Here is a 21,805-nt window from a genome sequence, read left to right as displayed (position 1 = left end):
ACAGATAGGAAAGGTTTAGAGTGACACGGACGTACATGGATAGGAAAGGTTTAGAGGGATACGGACAGGACCACGGATAGGAAAGGTTTTCAGGGATACAGACAGGTACACGGATAGGAAAGGTTCAGAGGGATACGGACAGATACAAGGATAGGAAATGTTTAGAGGGATATGGAAAGGTACACGGATAGGAAAGGTTTAGAGGGATACGGACAGGTACACGGATAGGAAAGGTTTAGAGGGATATGGACAGGTACACGGATAGGAAAGGTTTAGAGGGATACGGACAGGTACACGGATAGGAACAGTTTAGAGGGATACGGAAAGGTACACCGATAGGAAAGGTTCAGAGGGATACGGACAGGTACATGGATAGGAAATGTTTAGAAGGATACGGACGGGTACACGGATAGGAAAGGTTTAGAGGGATACAGACGGGTACACGGATAGGAAAGGTTTAGAGGGATACGGATGGGTACACGGATAGGAAAGGTTTAGAGGAATACGGATGGGTACACGGATAGGAAAGGTTTAGAGGGATATGGACGGGTACACGGATAGGAAAGGTTTAGAGGGATATGGACAGGTACACGGATAGGGAAGATTTAGAGGGATATGGACAGGTACACTGATTGGAAAGGTTTAGAGGGATACGGACAGATACACAGATAGGGAAGGTTTAGAGTGACACGGACAGGTACATGGATAGGAAAGGTTTAGAGGGTTACGGACAGGTACACAGATAGGAAAGGTTTAGAGTGACACGGACAGGTACATGGATAGGAAAGGTTCAGAGGGATACGGACAGGTACACAGATAGGAAAGGTTTAGAGTGACACGGACGTACATGGATAGGAAAGGTTTAGAGGGATACGGACAGGGACACGGATAGGAAAGGTTTTCAGGGATACAGACAGGTACACGGATAGGAAAGGTTCAGAGGGATACGGACAGATACAAGGATAGGAAATGTTTAGAGGGATATGGACAGGTACACGGATAGGAAAGGTTTAGAGGGATATGGACAGGTACACGGATAGGAAAGGTTTAGAGGGATATGGACAGGTACACGGATAGGAAAGGTTTAGAGGGATACGGACAGGTACACGGATAGGAACAGTTTAGAGGGATACGGACAGGTACACCGATAGGAAAGGTTCAGAGGGATACGGACAGGTACATGGATAGGAAAGGTTTAGAAGGATACGGACGGGTACACGGATAGGAAAGGTTTAGAGGGATACAGACGGGTACACGGATAGGAAAGGTTTAGAGGGATACGGATGGGTACACGGATAGGAAAGGTTTAGAGGGATACGGATGGGTACACGGATAGGAAAGGTTTAGAGGGTTATGGAGGGGTACACGGATAGGAAAGGTTTAGAGGGATATGGACTGGTACACGGATAGGAAAGGTTTAGAGGGATACGGACAGGTACACGGATGGGAAAGGTTTAGAGGGATACGGACAGGAACACGGATAGGAAAGGTTTAGAGGGATATGGACAGTAACACAGGTAGGAAAGGTTTAGAGGGATACGGACAGGTACACGGATAGGAAAGGTTTAGAGGGATACACACAGGTACACGGATAGGAAAGGTTTAGAGGGATATGGACAGTAACACAGATAGGAAAGGTTTAGAGGGATACGGACAGGTACACGGATAGGAAAGGTTTAGAGGGATAAGGATGGGTACACGGATAGGAAAGGTTTAGAGGGATAAGGATGGGTACACAGATAGGAAAGGTTTAGAGGGATACGGACAGGTACACGGATAGGAAAGGTTTAGAGGGATACGGACAGGTACACGGATAGGAAAGGTTCAGAGGGATACAGACAGATACACGGATAGGCAAGTTTCTGTGGGATACGGACAGGTACACGGATAGGAAAGGTTTAGAGGGATACGGACAGGTAGATGGATAGGAAAGGTTTAGAGGGATACTGACAGGTACACGGATAGGAAACATTTAGAGGGATACGGACAGGTACACGGATAGGAAAGGTTTAGAGGGATACGGACAGATAGACGGATAGGAAGGTTTAGAGGGATACGGACAGGTACACAGATAGGAAAGTTTTAGAGGGATACGGACAGGTACACATATAGGAAAGGTTCAGAGGGATACGGACATGTATACGGATAGGAAAGGTATAAAGGGCTGTGGACAGGTACACGGATAGGAAAGGTTTAAGGGATACCGACAGGTACACGGATGGGAAAGGTTCAGAGGGATACGGACAGGTACATGGATAGGAAATGTTTAGAGGGATACAGACAGGTACACAGATAGGAAAGGTTTAGAGTGACACGGACAGGTACATGGATAGGAAATGTTTAGAGGGATACGGACAGCGACACGGATAGGAAAAGTTTTCAGGGATACAGACAGGTACACGGATAGGAAAGGTTCAGAGGGATACGGACAGATACAAGGATAGGAAATGTTTAGAGGGATAAGGACAGGTACACGGATAGGAAAGGTTTAGAGGGATACGGATAGGAAAGGTTTAGAGGGTTACGGACAGGTACACAGATAGGAAAGGTTTAGAGTGACACGGACAGGTACATGGATAGGAAAGGTTCAGAGGGATACGGACAGGTACACAGATAGGAAAGGTTTAGAGTGACACGGACGTACATGGATAGGAAAGGTTTAGAGGGATACGGACAGGGACACGGATAGGAAAGGTTTTCAGGGATGCAGACAGGTACACGGATAGGAAAGGTTCAGAGGGATACGGACAGATACAAGGATAGGAAATGTTTAGAGGGATATGGACAGGTACACGGATAGGAAAGGTTTAGAGGGATACGGACAGGTACACGGATAGGAAAGGTTTAGAGGGATATGGACAGGTACACGGATAGGAAAGGTTTAGAGGGATACGGACAGGTACACGGATAGGAAAGGTTCAGAGGGATACGGACAGATACACAGATAGGGAAGGTTTAGAGTGACACGGACAGGTACATGGATAGGAAAGGATTAGAGGGTTACGGACAGGTACACAGATAGGAAAGGTTTAGAGTGACACGGACAGGTACATGGATAGGAAAGGTTCAGAGGGATACGGACAGGTACACAGATAGGAAAGGTTTAGAGTGACACGGACGTACATGGATAGGAAAGGTTTAGAGGGATACGGACAGGACCACGGATAGGAAAGGTTTTCAGGGATACAGACAGGTACACGGATAGGAAAGGTTCAGAGGGATACGGACAGATACAAGGATAGGAAATGTTTAGAGGGATATGGAAAGGTACACGGATAGGAAAGGTTTAGAGGGATACGGACAGGTACACGGATAGGAAAGGTTTAGAGGGATATGGACAGGTACACGGATAGGAAAGGTTTAGAGGGATACGGACAGGTACACGGATAGGAACAGTTTAGAGGGATACGGAAAGGTACACCGATAGGAAAGGTTCAGAGGGATACGGACAGGTACATGGATAGGAAAGGTTTAGAAGGATACGGACGGGTACACGGATAGGAAAGGTTTAGAGGGATACAGACGGGTACACGGATAGGAAAGGTTTAGAGGGATACGGATGGGTACACGGATAGGAAAGGTTTAGAGGAATACGGATGGGTACACGGATAGGAAAGGTTTAGAGGGATATGGACGGGTACACGGATAGGAAAGGTTTAGAGGGATATGGACAGGTACACGGATAGGGAAGATTTAGAGGGATATGGACAGGTACACTGATTGGAAAGGTTTAGAGGGATACGGACAGATACACAGATAGGGAAGGTTTAGAGTGACACGGACAGGTACATGGATAGGAAAGGTTTAGAGGGTTACGGACAGGTACACAGATAGGAAAGGTTTAGAGTGACACGGACAGGTACATGGATAGGAAAGGTTCAGAGGGATACGGACAGGTACACAGATAGGAAAGGTTTAGAGTGACACCGACGTACATGGATAGGAAAGGTTTAGAGGGATACGGACAGGGACACGGATAGGAAAGGTTTTCAGGGATACAGACAGGTACACGGATAGGAAAGGTTCAGAGGGATACGGACAGATACAAGGATAGGAAATGTTTAGAGGGATATGGACAGGTACACGGATAGGAAAGGTTTAGAGGGATATGGACAGGTACACGGATAGGAAAGGTTTAGAGGGATATGGACAGGTACACGGATAGGAAAGGTTTAGAGGGATACGGACAGGTACACGGATAGGAACAGTTTAGAGGGATACGGACAGGTACACCGATAGGAAAGGTTTTCAGGGATACAGACAGGTACACGGATAGGAAAGGTTCAGAGGGATACGGACAGATACAAGGATAGGAAATGTTTAGAGGGATATGGACAGGTACACGGATAGGAAAGGTTTAGAGGGATATGGACAGGTACACGGATAGGAAAGGTTTAGAGGGATATGGACAGGTACACGGATAGGAAAGGTTTAGAGGGATATGGACAGGTACACGGATAGGAAAGGTTTAGAGGGATACGGACAGGTACACGGATAGGAACAGTTTAGAGGGATACGGACAGGTACACCGATAGGAAAGGTTCAGAGGGATACGGACAGGTACATGGATAGGAAAGGTTTAGAAGGATACGGACGGGTACACGGATAGGAAAGGTTTAGAGGGATACAGACGGGTACACGGATAGGAAAGGTTTAGAGGGATACGGATGGGTACACGGATAGGAAAGGTTTAGAGGGATATGGACGGGTACACGGATAGGAAAGGTTTAGAGGGATATGGACAGGTACATGGATAGGGAAGATTTAGAGGGATATGGACAGGTACACTGATAGGAAAGGTTTAGAGGGATACGGACAGGTACACGGATAGGAAAGGTTTAGAGGGATACGGACGGGTACACGGATAGGAAAGGTTCAGGGGGATACGGACAGTTACACGGATAGGAAAGGTTTAGAGGGATAAGGACAGGTCCACGGATAGGAAAGGCTTAGAGGGGTACAGAAAGGTACACAGGTAGGAAAGGTTTAGAGGGATATGGACGGGTACACGGATAGGAAAGGCTTAGAGGGGTACAGACAGTTACACAGGTAGGAAAGGTTTAGAGGGATAAGGATGGGTACACAGATAGGAAAGGTTTAGAGGGATATGGACTGGTACACGGATAGGAAAGGTTTAGAGGGATACGGACAGGTACACGGATGGGAAAGGTTTAGAGGGATACGGACAGGTACACGGATACGAAAGGTTTAGAGGGATATGGACAGTAACACAGGTAGGAAAGGTTTAGAGGGATACGGACAGGTACACGGATAGGAAAGGTTTAGAGGGATACACACAGGTACACGGATAGGAAAGGTTTAGAGGGATATGGACAGTAACACAGATAGGAAAGGTTTAGAGGGATACGGACAGGTACACGGATAGGAAAGGTTTAGAGGGATAAGGATGGGTACACGGATAGGAAAGGTTTAGAGGGATAAGGATGGGTACACAGATAGGAAAGGTTTAGAGGGATATGGACGGGTACACAGATAGGAAAGGTTTAGAGGGATACGGACAGGTACACGGATAGGAAAGGTTTAGAGGGATACGGACAGGTACACGGATAGGAAAGGTTCAGAGGGATACGGATGGGTACTCGGATAGGAAAGGTTTAGAGGGATATGGACGGGTACACGGATAGGAAAGGTTTAGAGGGATATGGACAGGTACACGGATAGGGAAGATTTAGAGGGATATGGACAGGTACACTGATTGGAAAGGTTTAGAGGGATACGGACAGATACACAGATAGGGAAGGTTTAGAGTGACACGGACAGGTACATGGATAGGAAAGGTTTAGAGGGTTACGGACAGGTACACAGATAGGAAAGGTTTAGAGTGACACGGACAGGTACATGGATAGGAAAGGTTCAGAGGGATACGGACAGGTACACAGATAGGAAAGGTTTAGAGTGACACGGACGTACATGGATAGGAAAGGTTTAGAGGGATACGGACAGGGACACGGATAGGAAAGGTTTTCAGGGATACAGACAGGTACACGGATAGGAAAGGTTCAGAGGGATACGGACAGATACAAGGATAGGAAATGTTTAGAGGGATATGGACAGGTACACGGATAGGAAAGGTTTAGAGGGATACGGACAGGTACACGGATAGGAAAGGTTTAGAGGGATATGGACAGGTACACGGATAGGAAAGGTTTAGAGGGATACGGACAGGTACACGGATAGGAACAGTTTAGAGGGATACGGACAGGTACACCGATAGGAAAGGTTCAGAGGGATACGGACAGGTACATGGATAGGAAAGGTTTAGAAGGATACGGACGGGTACACGGATAGGAAAGGTTTAGAGGGATACAGACGGGTACACGGATAGGAAAGGTTTAGAGGGATACGGATGGGTACACGGATAGGAAAGGTTTAGAGGGATATGGACGGGTACACGGATAGGAAAGGTTTAGAGGGATATGGACAGGTACATGGATAGGGAAGATTTAGAGGGATATGGACAGGTACACTGATAGGAAAGGTTTAGAGGGATACGGACAGGTACACGGATAGGAAAGGTTTAGAGGGATACGGACGGGTACACGGATAGGAAAGGTTCAGGGGGATAAGGACAGTTACACGGATAGGAAAGGTTTAGAGGGATAAGGACAGGTCCACGGATAGGAAAGGCTTAGAGGGGTACAGAAAGGTACACAGGTAGGAAAGGTTTAGAGGGATATGGACGGGTACACGGATAGGAAAGGCTTAGAGGGGTACAGACAGGTACACAGGTAGGAAAGGTTTAGAGGGATAAGGATGGGTACACAGATAGGAAAGGTTTACAGGGATATGGACTGGTACACGGATAGGAAAGGTTTAGAGGGATACGGACAGGTACACGGATGGGAAAGGTTTAGAGGGATACGGACAGGTACACGGATACGAAAGGTTTAGAGGGATATGGACAGTAACACAGGTAGGAAAGGTTTAGAGGGATACGGACAGGTACACGGATAGGAAAGGTTTAGAGGGATACACACAGGTACACGGATAGGAAAGGTTTAGAGGGATATGGACAGTAACACAGATAGGAAAGGTTTAGAGGGATACGGACAGGTACACGGATAGGAAAGGTTTAGAAGGATAAGGATGGGTACACGGATAGGAAAGGTTTAGAGGGATAAGGATGGGTACACAGATAGGAAAGGTTTAGAGGGATATGGACGGGTACACAGATAGGAAAGGTTTGGAGGGATACGGACAGGTACACGGATAGGAAAGGTTTAGAGGGATACGGACAGGTACACGGATAGGAAAGGTTCAGAGGGATACAGACAGATACACGGATAGGCAAGTTTCTGTGGGATACGGACAGGTACACGGATAGGAAAGGTTTAGAGGGATACGGACAGGTAGATGGATAGGAAAGGTTTAGAGGGATACTGACAGGTACACGGATAGGAAACATTTAGAGGGATACGGACAGGTACACGGATAGGAAAGGTTTAGAGGGATACGGACAGATTGACGGATAGGAAGGTTTAGAGGGATACGGACAGGTACACAGATAGGAAAGTTTTAGAGGGATACGGACAGGTACACATATAGGAAAGGTTCAGAGGGATACGGACATGTATACGGATAGGAAAGGTATAAAGGGCTGTGGACAGGTACACGGATAGGAAAGGTTTACGGGATACCGACAGGTACACGGATGGGAAAGGTTTAGAGGGATACGGATAGGAAAGGTTTAGAGGGTTACGGACAGGTACACAGATAGGAAAGGTTTAGAGGGATACAGACAGGTACACAGATAGGAAAGGTTTAGAGTGACACGGACAGGTACATGGATAGGAAATGTTTAGAGGGATACGGACAGCGACACGGATAGGAAAGGTTTTCAGGGATACAGACAGGTACACGGATAGGAAAGGTTCAGAGGGATACGGACAGATACAAGGATAGGAAATGTTTAGAGGGATACGGACAGGTACACGGATAGGAAAGGTTTAGAGGGATACGGATAGGAAAGGTTTAGAGGGTTACGGACAGGTACACAGATAGGAAAGGTTTAGAGTGACACGGACAGGTACATGGATAGGAAAGGTTCAGAGGGATACGGACAGGTACACAGATAGGAAAGGTTTAGAGTGACACGGACGTACATGGATAGGAAAGGTTTAGAGGGATACGGACAGGGACACGGATAGGAAAGGTTTTCAGGGATACAGACAGGTACACGGATAGGAAAGGTTCAGAGGGATACGGACAGATACAAGGATAGGAAATGTTTAGAGGGATATGGACAGGTACACGGATAGGAAAGGTTTAGAGGGATATGGACAGGTACACGGATAGGAAAGGTTTAGAGGGATATGGACAGGTACACGGATAGGAAAGGTTTAGAGGGATACGGACAGGTACACGGATAGGAAAGGTTCAGAGGGATACGGACAGATACACAGATAGGGAAGGTTTAGAGTGACACGGACAGGTACATGGATAGGAAAGGATTAGAGGGTTACGGACAGGTACACAGATAGGAAAGGTTTAGAGTGACACGGACAGGTACATGGATAGGAAAGGTTCAGAGGGATACGGACAGGTACACAGATAGGAAAGGTTTAGAGTGACACGGACGTACATGGATAGGAAAGGTTTAGAGGGATACGGACAGGGACACGGATAGGAAAGGATTTCAGGGATACAGACAGGTACACGGATAGGAAAGGTTCAGAGGGATACGGACAGATACAAGGATAGGAAATGTTTAGAGGGATATGGAAGGTACACGGATAGGAAAGGTTTAGAGGGATACGGACAGGTACACGGATAGGAAAGGTTTAGAGGGATATGGACAGGTACACGGATAGGAAAGGTTTAGAGGGATACGGACAGGTACACGGATAGGAACAGTTTAGAGGGATACGGACAGGTACACAGATAGGAAAGGTTCAGAGGGATACGGACAGGTACATGGATAGGAAAGGTTTAGAAGGATACGGACGGGTACACGGATAGGAAAGGTTTAGAGGGATACAGACGGGTACACGGATAGGAAAGGTTTAGAGGGATACGGATGGGTACACGGATAGGAAAGGTTTAGAGGGATACGGATGGGTACACGGATAGGAAAGGTTTAGAGGGATATGGACGGGTACACGGATAGGAAAGGTTTAGAGGGATATGGACAGGTACACGGATAGGGAAGATTTAGAGGGATATGGATAGGTACACTGATTGGAAAGGTTTAGAGGGATACGGACAGATACACAGATAGCGAAGGTTTAGAGTGACACGGACAGGTACATGGATAGGAAAGGTTTAGAGGGTTACGGACAGGTACACAGATAGGAAAGGTTTAGAGTGACACGGACAGGTACATGGATAGGAAAGGTTCAGAGGGATACGGACAGGTACACAGATAGGAAAGGTTTAGAGTGACACGGACGTACATGGATAGGAAAGGTTTAGAGGGATACGGACAGGGACACGGATAGGAAAGGTTTTCAGGGATACAGACAGGTACACGGATAGGAAAGGTTCAGAGGGATACGGACAGATACAAGGATAGGAAATGTTTAGAGGGATACGGACAGGTACACGGATAGGAAAGGTTTAGAGGGATACGGACAGGTACACGGATAGGAAAGGTTTAGAGGGATATGGACAGGTACACGGATAGGAAAGGTTTAGAGGGATACGGACAGGTACACGGATAGGATCAGTTTAGAGGGATACGGACAGGTACACCGATAGGAAAGGTTCAGAGGGATACGGACAGGTACATGGATAGGAAAGGTTTAGAAGGATACGGACGGGTACACGGATAGGAAAGGTTTAGAGGGATACAGACGGGAACACGGATAGGAAAGGTTTAGAGGGATATGGACGGGTACACGGATAGGAAAGGTTTAGAGGGATATGGACAGGTACACGGATAGGGAAGATTTAGAGGGATATGGACAGGTACACTGATAGGAAAGGTTTAGAGGGATACGGACAGGTACACGGATAGGAAAGGTTTAGAGGGATACGGACGGGTACACGGATAGGAAAGGTTCAGGGGGATACGGACAGGTACACGGATAGGAAAGGTTTAGAGGGATAAGGACAGGTCCACGGATAGGAAAGGCTTAGAGGGGTACAGAAAGGTACACAGGTAGGAAAGGTTTAGAGGGATATGGACGGGTACACGGATAGGAAAGGCTTAGAGGGGTACAGACAGGTACACAGGTAGGAAAGGTTTAGAGGGATAAGGATGGGTACACAGATAGGAAAGGTTTAGAGGGATATGGACTGGTACACGGATGAGAAAGGTTTAGAGGGATACGGACAGGTACACGGATGGGAAAGGTTTAGAGGGATACGGACAGGTACACGGATAGGAAAGGTTTAGAGGGATATGGACAGTAACACTGGTAGGAAAGGTTTAGAGGGATATGGACAGGTACACGGATAGGGAAGATTTAGAGGGATATGGACAGGTACACTGATAGGAAAGGTTTAGAGGGATACGGACAGGTACACGGATAGGAAAGGTTTAGAGGGATACGGAAGGGTACACGGATAGGAAAGGTTTAGAGGGATATGGACAGGTTCACGGATAGGAAAGGTTTAGAGGGATATGACAGGTACATGGATAGTAAAGGTTTAGAGGGATACGGACAGGTACACGGATAGGAAAGGTTCAGAGGGATACAGACAGATACACGGATAGGCAAGTTTCTGTGGGATACGGACAGGTACACGGATAGGAAAGGTTTAGAGGGATACGGACAGGTAGATGGATAGGAAAGGTTTAGAGGGATACTGACAGGTACACGGATAGGAAACATTTAGAGGGATACGGACAGGTACACGGATAGGAAAGGTTTAGAGGGATACGGACAGATAGACGGATAGGAAGGTTTAGAGGGATACGGACAGGTACACAGATAGGAAAGTTTTAGAGGGATACGGACAGGTACACATATAGGAAAGGTTCAGAGGGATACGGACAGGTACACATATAGGAAAGGTTTAGAGGGATACGGACAGGTACACAGAAAGGAAAGGTTTAGAGGGATACGCACAGGTACCGGGATAGGAAAGGTTTAGAGGGATACATACAGGTATACGGATAGGTAAGGTTTAGAGGGATATGGACAGGTACACGGATAAGAAAGGTTTAGAGGGATACGGACAGGTATACGTATAGGAAAGGTTTAGAGGGATACGGACAGGTACACCGATAGGAAAGGTTTGGAGGGATACGGACAGGTACCGGGATAGGAAAGGTTTAGAGGGATACGGACAGGTATACTGATAGGCAAGGTTTAGAAGGATTCGAACAGGTACCTGGATAGGAAAGGTTTAGAGGGATACGGACAGGTATACTGATAGGCAAGGTTTAGAAGGATTCGAACAGGTACCTGGATAGGAAAGGTTTAGAGGGATACGGACAGGTACACGGATAGGCAAGGTTTAGAAGGATTCGAACAGGTACCTGGATAGGACAGGTTTAGAGGGATACGGACAGGTACACGGATAGTAAAGGTTCAGAGGGATACGGACAGGTACACGGGTATGAAAGGTTCAGAGGGATACAGACAGGTACACGGATAGGAATGGTTTAGAGGGATATTGACAGGTATACGGATAGGAAAGGTTTAGAGGGATATGGACAGGTACCGGGATAGGAAAGGTTTAGAGGGATACATACAGGTATACGGATAGGTAAGGTTTAGAGGGATATGGACAGGTAAACGGATGAGAAAGGTTTAGAGGGATACGGACAGGAAAACGTATAGGAAAGGTTTAGAAGGATACGGACAGGTACACAGAAAGGAAAGGTTTAGAGGGATACGCACAGGTACTGGGATAGGAAAGGTTTAGAGGGATACATACAGGTATACGGATACGTAAGGTTTAGAGGGATACGGCCAGGTACACGGATAGGAAAGGTTTAGAGGGATACGGACAGGTACACGGATAGGCAAGGTTTAGAAGGATTCGAACAGGTACCTGGATAGGAAATGTTTAGAGGGATACGGACAGGTATACTGATAGGCAAGGTTTAGAAGGATTCGAACAGGTACCTGGATAGGAAAGGTTTAGAGGGATACGGACAGGTATACTGATAGGCAAGGTTTAGAAGGATTCGAACAGGTACCTGGATAGGAAAGGTTTAGAGGGATACGGACAGGTACTCGGATAGGCAAGGTTTAGAAGGATTCGAACAGGTACCTGGATAGGACAGGTTTAGAGGGATACGGATGGGTACACGGATAGGAAAGGTTTAGAGGGATACGGACGGGTACACGGATAGGAAAGGTTTAGAGGGATATGGACAGGTACACGGATAGGAAAGGTTTAGAGGGATATGACAGGTACATGGATAGTAAAGGTTTAGAGGAATACGGACAGGAAAGGTTTAGAGGGATATGGACAGGTACACGGATAGGACAGGTTTAGAGGGATATGGACGGGTACACGGATAGGAAAGTTTTAGAAGGATACGGACAGGTACACGGATAGGAAAGGTTTAGAGGTAAACGGATAGGAAAGGTTTAGAGTGATACGGACAGGTACACGGATAGGAAAGGTTTAGAGGGATACGGTCAGGTACACGGATAGGAAAGGTTCAGAGGGATACGGACAGGTGCACGGATAGGAAAGGTTTAGAGTGACAAGGACAGGTACATGGATAGGAAATGTTTACAGTGATACCGACAGGTACTCGGATAGGAAAGGTTTAGAGGGATATTGACAGGTACACGGATAGGAAAGGTTTAGAGGGATATTGACAGGTACACGGATAGGAAAGGTTTAGAGGGATACGGACAGGTACACAGACAGGAAAGGTTTAGAGGGATACGCACAGGTACCGGGATAGGAAAGGTTTAGAGGGATACATACAGGTATACGGATAGGTAAGGTTTAGAGGGATATGGACAGGTACACGGATAAGAAAGGTTTAGAGGGATACGGACAGGTATACGTATAGGAAAGGTTTAGAAGGATACGGACAGGTACACAGAAAGGAAAGGTTTAGAGGGATACGCACAGGTACCGGGATAGGAAAGGTTTAGAGGGATAGGGATAGGAAAGGTTTAGACGGATAAAGATGGGTACACGGATAGGAAAGGTTTAGAGCGATACGGACAGGTACACGGATAGGCAAGGTTTAGAAGGATTCGAACAGGTACCTGGATAGGAAAGGTTTAGAAGGATACGGACAGGTACGCGGATATTAAAGGTTTAGAGGGATACGGACAGGTATACTGATAGGCAAGGTTTAGAAGGATTCGAACAGGTACCTGGATAGGAAAGGTTTAGAGGGATATGGACAGGTACGCAGATAGGAAAGGTTTAGAGGGATACGGACAGGTATACTGATAGGCAAGGTTTAGAAGGATTCGAACAGGTACCTGGATAGGAAAGGTTTAGAGGGATACGGACAGGTACACGGATAGTAAAGGTTCAGAGGGATACGGACAGGTACACAGGTATGAAAGGTTCAGAGGGATACAGACAGGTACACGGATAGGAATGGTTTAGAGGGATATTGACAGGTATACGGATAGGAAAGGTTTAGAGGGATATGGACAGGTACCGGGATAGGAAAGGTTTAGAGGGATACATACAGGTATACGGATAGGTAAGGTTTAGAGGGATATGTACAGGTACACGGATAAGAAAGGTTTAGAGGGATACGGACAGGTATACGTATAGGAAAGGTTTAGAAGGATACGGACAGGTACACAGAAAGGAAAGGTTTAGAGGGATACGCACAGGTACCGGGATAGGAAAGGTTTAGAGGGATACATACAGGTATACGGATACGTAAGGTTTAGAGGGATACGGCCAGGTACACGGATAAGAAAGGTTTAGAGGGATACGGACAGGTACACGGATAGGCAAGGTTTAGAAGGATTCGAACAGGTACCTGGATAGGAAAGGTTTAGAGGGATACGGACAGGTACGCGGATAGGAAAGGTTTAGAGGGATACGGACAGGTATACTGATAGGCAAGGTTTAGAAGGATTCGAACAGGTACCTGGATAGGAAAGGTTTAGAGGGATACGGACAGGTACACGTATAGGAAAGGTTTAGAGGGATATGGACAGGTACACGGATGGGAAAGGTTTAGAAGGATACGGACAGGTACACGGAAAGGAAAGGTTTAGAGGGATATGGACAGGTACACGGATAGGAAAGGTTTAGTGGGATACCGACAGGTACACAGATGGGAAAGGTTTTGAGGGATACGGACAGGTACACCGATAGGAAAGGTTCAGAGGGATACGGACAGGTACATGGATAGGAAAGGTTTAGAAGGATATGGACGGGTACACGGATAGGAAAGGTTTAGAGGGATACGGACAGGTACGCGGATAGGAAAGGTTTAGAGGGATACGGACAGGTATACTGATAGGCAAGGTTTAGAAGGATTCGAACAGGTACCTGGATAGGAAAGGTTTAGAGGGATACGGACAGGTACGCGGATAGGAAAGGTTTAGAGGGAAACGGACAGGTACACGGATAGTGAAGGTTTAGAGGGATACGGACAGGTACGCGGATAGGAAAGGTTTAGAGGGATACGGACAGGTATACTGATAGGCAAGGTTTAGAAGGATTCTAACAGGTACCTGGATAGGAAAGGTTTAGAGGGATACGGACAGGAACGCGGATAGGAAAGGTTTAGAGGGAAACGGACAGGTACACGGATAGGAAAGGTTTAGAGGGATTCGGACAGGTACACAGATAGGAAAGGTTTAGAAGGATACGGACAGGTACACGGAAAGGAAAGGTTTAGAGGGATATGGACAGGTACACGGATAGGAAAGGTTTAGTGGGATACAGACAGGTACACAGATGGGAAAGGTTTAGAGGGATACGGACAGGTACACCGATAGGAAAGGTTCAGAGGGATACGGACAGGTACATGGATAGGAAAGGTTTAGAAGGATACGGACGGGTACACGGATAGAAAAGGTTTAGAGGGATACGGATGGGTACACGGATAGGAAAGGTTTAGAGGGATACGGATGGGTACACGGATAGGAAAGGTTTAGAGGGATATGGACGGGTACACGGATAGGAAAGGTTTAGAGGGATATGGACAGGTAAACGGATAGGGAAGATTTAGAGGGATATGGACAGGTACACTGATAGGAAAGGTTTAGAGGGATATGGACAGGTACACGGATAGGAAAGGTTTAGAGGGATACGGACGGGTACACGGATAGGAAAGGTTTAGAGGGATATGGACAGGTACACGGATAGGAAAGGTTTAGAGGGATATGACAGGTACATGGATAGTAAAGGTTTAGAGGAATACGGACAGGAAAGGTTTAGAGGGATATGGACAGGTACACGGATAGGACAGGTTTAGAGGGATAAGGACGGGCACACGGATAGGAAAGGTTTAGAAGGATACGGACAGGTGCACGGATAGGAAAGGTTTAGAGGTAAACGGATAGGAAAGGTTTAGAGTGATACGGACAGGTACACGGATAGGAAAGGTTTAGAGGGATACGGACAGGTACACGGATATGAAAGGTTCAGAGGGATACGGACAGGTGCACGGATAGGAAAGGTTTAGAGTGACAAGGACAGGTACATGGATAGGAAATGTTTAGAGTGATACCGACAGGAACTCGGATAGGAAAGGTTTAGAGGGATATTGACAGGTACACGGATAGGAAAGGTTTAGAGGGATATTGACAGGTACACGGATAGGAAAGGTTTAGAGGGATACGGACAGGTACACAGAAAGGAAAGGTTTAGAGGGATACGCACAGGTACCGGGATAGGAAAGGTTTAGAGGGATACATACAGGTATACGGATAGGTAAGGTTTAGAGGGATATGGACAGGTACACGGATAAGAAAGGTTTAGAGGGATACGGACAGGTATACGTATAGGAAAGGTTTAGAAGGATACGGACAGGTACACAGAAAGGAAAGGTTTAGAGGGATACGGACAGGTACACGGATAGGAAAGGTTTAGAGCGATACGGACAGGTACACGGATAGGCAAGGTTTAGAAGGATTCGTACAGGTACCTGGATAGGAAAGGTTTAGAGGGATACGGACAGGTACCGGGATAGGAAAGGTTTAGAGGGATACATACAGGTATACGGATAGGTAAGGTTTAGAGGGATATGGACAGGTACACGGATAAGAAAGGTTTAGAGGGATACGGACAGGTATACGTATAGGAAAGGTTTAGAAGGATACGGACAGGTACACAGATAGGAAAGGTTTAGAAGGATACGGACAGGTACACGGAAAGGAAAGGTTTAGAGGGATATGGACAGGTACACGGATAGGAAAGGTTTAGTGGGATACAGACAGGTACACAGATGGGAAAGGTTTAGAGGGATACGGACAGGTACACCGATAGGAAAGGTTCAGAGGGATACGGACAGGTACATGGATAGGAAAGGTTTAGAAGGATACGGACGGGTACACGGATAGAAAAGGTTTAGAGGAATACAGACGGGTACACGGATAGGAAAGGTTTAGAGGGATACGGATGGGTACACGGATAGGAAAGGTTTAGAGGGATATGGACGGGTACACGGATAGGAAAGGTTTAGAGGGATATGGACAGGTAAACGGATAGGGAAGATTTAGAGGGATATGGACAGGTACACTGATAGGAAAGGTTTAGAGGGATATGGACAGGTACACGGATAGGAAAGGTTTAGAGGGATACGGACGGGTACACGGATAGGAAAGGTTTAGAGGGATATGGACAGGTACACGGATAGGAAAGGTTTAGAGGGATATGACAGGTACATGGATAGTAAAGGTTTAGAGGGATACGGACAGGTATACGTATAGGAAAGGTTTAGAAGGATACGGACAGGTACACAGAAAGGAAAGGTTTAGAGGGATACGCACAGGTACCGGGATAGGAAAGGTTTAGAGGGATACATACAGGTATACGGATACGTAAGGTTTAGAGGGATACGGCCAGGTACACGGATAAGAAAGGTTTAGAGGGATACGGACAGGTACACAGATAGGCAAGGTTTAGAAGGATTCGAACAGGTACCTGGATAGGAAAGGTTTCGAGGGATACGGACAGGTACGCGGATAGGAAAGGTTTAGAGGGATACGGACAGGTATACTGATAGGCAAGGTTTAGAAGGATTCGAACAGGTACCTGGATAGGAAAGGTTTAGAGGGATACGGACAGGTACACGTATAGGAAAGGTTTAGAGGGATATGGACAGGTACACGGATGGGAAAGGTTTAGAAGGATACGGACAGGTACACGGAAAGGAAAGGTTTAGAGGGATATGGACAGGTACACGGATAGGAAAGGTTTAGTGGGATACCGACAGGTACACAGATGGGAAAGGTTTAGAGGGATACGGACAGGTACACCGATAGGAAAGGTTCAGAGGGATACGGACAGGTACATGGATAGGAAAGGTTTAGAAGGATACGGACAGGTACACGGATAGGAAAGGTTTAGAGCGATACGGACAGGTACACGGATAGGCAAGGTTTAGAAGGATTCGTACAGGTACCTGGATAGGAAAGGTTTAGAGGGATACGGACAGGTACCGGGATAGGAAAGGTTTAGAGGGATACATACAGGTATACGGATAGGTAAGGTTTAGAGGGATATGGACAGGTACACGGATAAGAAAGGTTTAGAGGGATACGGACAGGTATACGTATAGGAAAGGTTTAGAAGGATACGGACAGGTACACAGATAGGAAAGGTTTAGAAGGATACGGACAGGTACACGGAAAGGAAAGGTTTAGAGGGATATGGACAGGTACACGGATAGGAAAGGTTTAGTGGGATACAGACAGGTACACAGATGGGAAAGGTTTAGAGGGATACGGACAGGTACACCGATAGGAAAGGTTCAGAGGGATACGGACAGGTACATGGATAGGAAAGGTTTAGAAGGATACGGACGGGTACACGGATAGAAAAGGTTTAGAGGAATACAGACGGGTACACGGATAGGAAAGGTTTAGAGGGATACGGATGGGTACACGGATAGGAAAGGTTTAGAGGGATATGGACGGGTACACGGATAGGAAAGGTTTAGAGGGATATGGACAGGTAAACGGATAGGGAAGATTTAGAGGGATATGGACAGGTACACTGATAGGAAAGGTTTAGAGGGATATGGACAGGTACACGGATAGGAAAGGTTTAGAGGGATACGGACGGGTACACGGATAGGAAAGGTTTAGAGGGATATGGACAGGTACACGGATAGGAAAGGTTTAGAGGGATATGACAGGTACATGGATAGTAAAGGTTTAGAGGGATACGGACAGGTATACGTATAGGAAAGGTTTAGAAGGATACGGACAGGTACACAGAAAGGAAAGGTTTAGAGGGATACGCACAGGTACCGGGATAGGAAAGGTTTAGAGGGATACATACAGGTATACGGATACGTAAGGTTTAGAGGGATACGGCCAGGTACACGGATAAGAAAGGTTTAGAGGGATACGGACAGGTACACAGATAGGCAAGGTTTAGAAGGATTCGAACAGGTACCTGGATAGGAAAGGTTTCGAGGGATACGGACAGGTACGCGGATAGGAAAGGTTTAGAGGGATACGGACAGGTATACTGATAGGCAAGGTTTAGAAGGATTCGAACAGGTACCTGGATAGGAAAGGTTTAGAGGGATACGGACAGGTACACGTATAGGAAAGGTTTAGAGGGATATGGACAGGTACACGGATGGGAAAGGTTTAGAAGGATACGGACAGGTACACGGAAAGGAAAGGTTTAGAGGGATATGGACAGGTACACGGATAGGAAAGGTTTAGTGGGATACCGACAGGTACACAGATGGGAAAGGTTTAGAGGGATACGGACAGGTACACCGATAGGAAAGGTTCAGAGGGATACGGACAGGTACATGGATAGGAAAGGTTTAGAAGGATACGGACGGGTACATGGATAGGAAAGGTTTAGAGGGATACGGACAGGTACGCGGATAGGAAAGGTTTAGAGGGATACGGACAGGTATACTGATAGGCAAGGTTTAGAAGGATTCGAACAGGAACCTGGATAGGAAAGGTTTAGAGGGATACGGACAGGTACGCGGATAGGAAAGGTTTAGAGGGAAACGGACAGGTACACGGATAGGGAAGGTTTAGAGGGATACGGACAGGTACGCGGATAGGAAAGGTTTAGAGGGATACGGACAGGTATACTGATAGGCAAGGTTTAGAAGGATTCGAACAGGTACCTGGATAGGAAAGGTTTAGAGGGATACGGACAGGTACGCGGATAGGAAAGGTTTAGAGGGAAACGGACAGGTACACGGATAGGAAAGGTTTAGAGGGATTCGGACAGGTACACAGATAGGAAAGGTTTAGAAGGATACGGACAGGTACACGGAAAGGAAAGGTTTAGAGGGATATGGACAGGTACACGGATAGGAAAGGTTTAGTGGGATACAGACAGGTACACAGATGGGAAAGGTTTAGAGGGATACGGACAGGTACACCGATAGGAAAGGTTCAGAGGGATACGGACAGGTACATGGATAGGAAAGGTTTAGAAGGATACGGACGGGTACACGGATAGGAAAGGTTTAGAGGGATACAGACGGGTACACGGATAGGAAAGGTTTAGAGGGATACGGATGGGTACACGGATAGGAAAGGTTTAGAGGGATATGGACGGGTACACGGATAGGAAAGGTTTAGAGGGATATGGACAGGTAAACGGATAGGGAAGATTTAGAGGGATATGGACAGGTACACTGATAGGAAAGGTTTAGAGGGATATGGACAGGTACACGGATAGGAAAGGTTTAGAGGGATACGGACGGGTACACGGATAGGAAAGGTTTAGAGGGATATGGACAGGTACACGGATAGGAAAGGTTTAGAGGGATATGACAGGTACATGGATAGTAAAGGTTTAGAGGAATACGGACAGGAAAGGTTTAGAGGGATATGGACAGGTACACGGATAGGACAGGTTTAGAGGGATATGGACGGGTACACGGATAGGAAAGGTTTAGAAGGATACGGACAGGTACACGGATAGGAAAGGTTTAGAGGTAAACGGATAGGAAAGGTTTAGAGTGATACGGACAGGTACACGGATAGGAAAGGTTTAGAGGGATACGGACAGGTACACGGATATGAAAGGTTCAGAGGGATACGGACAGGTACACGTTTAGGAAAGGTTTAGAGGGATACCGACAGGTACTCGGATAGGAAAGGTTTAGAGGGATATTGACAGGTACACGGATAGGAAAGGTTTAGAGGGATATTGACAGGTACACGGATAGGAAAGGTTTAGAGGGATACGGACAGGTACACAGAAAGGAAAGGTTTAGAGGGATACGCACAGGTACCGGGATAGGAAAGGTTTAGAGGGATACATACAGGTATACGGATAGGTAAGGTTTAGAGGGATATGGACAGGTACACGGATAAGAAAGGTTTAGAGGGATACGGACAGGTATACGTATAGGAAAGGTTTAGAAGGATACGGACAGGTACACAGAAAGGAAAGGTTTAGAGGGATACGGACAGGTACACGGATAGGAAAGGTTTAGAGCGATACGGACAGGTACACGGATAGGCAAGGTTTAGAAGGATTCGAACAGGTACCTGGATATGAAAGGTTTAGAGGGATACGGACAGGTACGCGGATAGTAAAGGTTTAGAGGGATACGGACAGGTATACTGATAGGCAAGGTTTAGAAGGATTCGAACAGGTACCTGGATAGGAAAGTTTTAGAGGGATATGGACAGGTACGCAGATAGGAAAGGTTTAGAGGGATACGGACAGGTATACTGATAGGCAAGGTTTAGAAGGATTCTAACAGGTACCTGGATAGGAAAGGTTTAGAGGGATACGGACAGGAACGCGGATAGGAAAGGTTTAGAGGGAAACGGACAGGTACACGGATAGGAAAGGTTTAGAGGGATTCGGACAGGTACACAGATAGGAAAGGTTTAGAAGGATACGGACAGGTACACGGAAAGGAAAGGTTTAGAGGGATATGGACAGGTACACGGATAGGAAAGGTTTAGTGGGATACAGACAGGTACACAGATGGGAAAGGTTTAGAGGGATACGGACAGGTACACCGATAGGAAAGGTTCAGAGGGATACGGACAGGTACATGGATAGTAAAGGTTTAGAGGAATACGGACAGGAAAGGTTTAGAGGGATATGGACAGGTACACGGATAGGACAGGTTTAGAGGGATAAGGACGGGCACACGGATAGGAAAGGTTTAGAAGGATACGGACAGGTGCACGGATAGGAAAGGTTTAGAGGTAAACGGATAGGAAAGGTTTAGAGTGATACGGACAGGTACACGGATAGGAAAGGTTTAGAGGGATACGGACAGGTACACGGATATGAAAGGTTCAGAGGGATACGGACAGGTGCACGGATAGGAAAGGTTTAGAGTGACAAGGACAGGTACATGGATAGGAAATGTTTAGAGTGATACCGACAGGAACTCGGATAGGAAAGGTTTAGAGGGATATTGACAGGTACACGGATAGGAAAGGTTTAGAGGGATATTGACAGGTACACGGATAGGAAAGGTTTAGAGGGATACGGACAGGTACACAGAAAGGAAAGGTTTAGAGGGCTACGCACAGGTACCGGGATAGGAAAGGTTTAGAGGGATACATACAGGTATACGGATAGGTAAGGTTTAGAGGGATATGGACAGGTACACGGATAAGAAAGGTTTAGAGGGATACGGACAGGTATACATATAGGAAAGGTTTAGAAGGATACGGACAGGTACACAGAAAGGAAAGGTTTAGAGGGATACGGACAGGTACACGGATAGGAAAGGTTTAGAGCGATACGGACAGGTACA

General features: G+C 46.5%; 1 protein-coding gene across 1 annotated transcript in view; it reads left to right on the top strand.

The window, feature by feature from the left end:
• Positions 1-21,805, top strand: part of LOC132400064 (aquaporin-10-like) — a 341,000-nt gene that overhangs the window by 287,547 nt on the left and 31,648 nt on the right. The window lies entirely within an intron of this gene.

Source organism: Hypanus sabinus, chromosome 9 (genome assembly GCF_030144855.1).
Source record: "Hypanus sabinus isolate sHypSab1 chromosome 9, sHypSab1.hap1, whole genome shotgun sequence".
Lineage (NCBI taxonomy): Eukaryota > Metazoa > Chordata > Chondrichthyes > Myliobatiformes > Dasyatidae > Hypanus > Hypanus sabinus.
Note: the sequence above shows the minus strand (reverse complement) of the source record. Positions and strands in the feature narration are given on the sequence as shown.